The following is a 2,398-nucleotide window of genomic DNA, read 5'->3' on the forward strand; positions in this document are numbered from 1 at the left end:
ATGATTATTCAGTTATGAATATTAACTTCTGAGCTGGGCATGGTCAGAAGGCAGGTGGATCTTGTGAGGCTAGCCTGATCTACAAAGGGAGTTCCAGAGCCACATCTACCCACCCACCCCCAACCCCGCCCACCGAATAGGTTGCGTTCTCTTGTAACACGCCACAGAAACAGGTTCTGGTAACCCTAGCAGCATTTGCTCCACAGTCCTCTTGCCCGCCTGCTGCAGCACTCAGCCAATCCACCACCTCCTGTGCCAGGACGGCGCTGCTACTACTACTATCACCGGCACCATGTCTTACCCCTACCCAGCATTGACCCCGGAGCAGAAGAAGGAGCTGTCTGACATCGCTCGCCGAATTGTGGCTCCGGGCAAGGGCATCCTGGCTGCAGATGAGTCCACTGGAAGCATTGCCAAGCGGCTGCAGTCCATTGGCACCGAGAACACCGAGGAGAACAGGCGCTTCTACCGTCAGCTGCTGCTGACTGCCGATGACCGTGTGAATCCCTGCATTGGGGGTGTGATCCTCTTCCATGAGACACTGTACCAGAAGGCAGATGATGGACGTCCCTTCCCCCAGATTATCAAGTCCAAGGGTGGTGTTGTGGGCATTAAGGTGGACAAGGGCGTGGTTCCCCTGGCAGGAACTAACGGTGAGACCACCACCCAAGGGCTGGATGGGCTGTCTGAATGCTGTGCCCAGTATAAGCAGGATGGAGCCGACTTTGCCAAATGGCGTTGTGTGCTGAAGATTGGGAAACACACCCCCTCAGCCCTCGCCATTATGGAAAATGCCAATGTTCTGGCTCGTTACGCCAGCATCTGCCAGCAGAATGGCCTTGTACCCATCGTGGAGCCAGAAATCCTCCCTGATGGTGACCATGACTTGAAGCGCTGTCAGTATGTAACTGAGAAGGTCCTGGCCGCTGTCTACAAGGCTCTGAGCGACCACCATGTCTACCTGGAAGGAACCTTGCTGAAGCCCAACATGGTCACCCCTGGCCAGGCTTGCACTCAGGTATTTTCCAGTGAAGAGATTGCCATGGCAACGGTCACAGCACTTCATCGTACAGTGCCCCCTGCTGTCCCTGGAGTCACTTTCCTGTCTGGAGGGCAGAGTGAGGAAGAGGCATCCATCAACCTCAATGCCATCAACAAGTGTCCCCTGCTGAAGCCATGGGCCTTGACTTTCTCCTATGGCCGAGCCCTGCAGGCTTCTGCCCTAAAGGCCTGGGGTGGGAAGAAGGAGAACATGAAGGCAGCCCAGGAGGAGTACATCAAGCGAGCCCAGGCCAACAGCCTCGCTTGCCAAGGAAAGTATACCCCAAGCGGCCAGTCTGGAGCCGCAGCCAGTGAGTCTCTCTTCATCTCTAACCATGCCTACTGAGCAGAGGCGGCCTAAGGCTGCCCCTGCAGCATCCCGGGGCCCTGCCTACCCGCGTGCTCTGGAGAAGAGGAAGCCTTCAGGCTCTCTCCCATCAACGCCCTCTTGCTGCCCCTCATGACTTTGGCGTGTGGCATTGTCTGTGAATGCTGACTCTGTCATCCCTTCCAGCCTGCTACTAATCAACAACTATTTAAAGGGGGAAGGAGGAAAGGCGGTTTCTGCCCCTTTCTCTTCAAGATTCGCTGGGCGTGGAGGTGGCAGGTATCACATTTTCAGGGTATGTCTGTAATATCACGTAAAGTGTTCCCACTCCAGCAATCCCATGTGTTTTTAAAGTCTGCTTCAAACAGGTGTTTGTTTGTTTCTTTCTTTCTGTCTGGGAACTACTGTAACCTTGAAAATTTGAACTGTTTGGTCAGTGAGCACTTGCCAAACCTCGAGTCTACATATCAGCAAATGTGTTTCTGTTTAACTATCTTTTTACAGTCCTAAGAGAAATAAACATATAAAATAAACGCATCTCAATGCATAGCTGCGCAGGAGTACAGATGTTTTATTAATGAAAATGAATCCAGCTTTTGGTAAGTCATGGCGGCAATATAACGTTTCATTGTTTGGTCCTGTGCTAGACAGTCCCTGCTGTTCCCACAAATTCCTGTAATGCTTAATGGACATCTGGAAGAATTCAGCCAATTAATCGAATTCACATAGGAGCTAGGCTAATGGCTGTCTGAAAGGCAGATTACATTAAATCAAACTTGCAATATGAATGAAAGCACTTAATCATACATGCAACATTCATTAGATGCGACACAGCAAGTGTTTTGATTACTTTAATGAAAGATCAGGTAAAGTGCATCAGCTGAGCAGATTGAAAAGACAGCATGCTTACAAATGTTTGATTATGCCGAATATCAACAGAAACGGTGCCAGTAATTTATAGCAAAACATATTTGTGGGTGTCTAGAGCGGCTGAACACAGGGAAATGTAGAGCCGGGGTGCAGAGCAGT

At 50.7% G+C, this 2,398-nt stretch overlaps 1 pseudogene across 1 annotated transcript; it reads left to right on the forward strand.

Moving 5' to 3' along the window:
* Nucleotides 1-208: 208 nt before the first annotated feature.
* LOC110324647 lies at nucleotides 209-1,915 on the forward strand (annotated as a pseudogene). Its single transcript, XR_002380694.1, has one exon. The product of XR_002380694.1 is annotated as a fructose-bisphosphate aldolase A pseudogene (transcript).
* The last annotated feature ends 483 nt before the right edge of the window (nucleotides 1,916-2,398 follow it).

This window comes from Mus pahari, chromosome 7 (assembly GCF_900095145.1).
Source record: "Mus pahari chromosome 7, PAHARI_EIJ_v1.1, whole genome shotgun sequence".
Classification (NCBI taxonomy): Eukaryota; Metazoa; Chordata; class Mammalia; order Rodentia; family Muridae; genus Mus; species Mus pahari.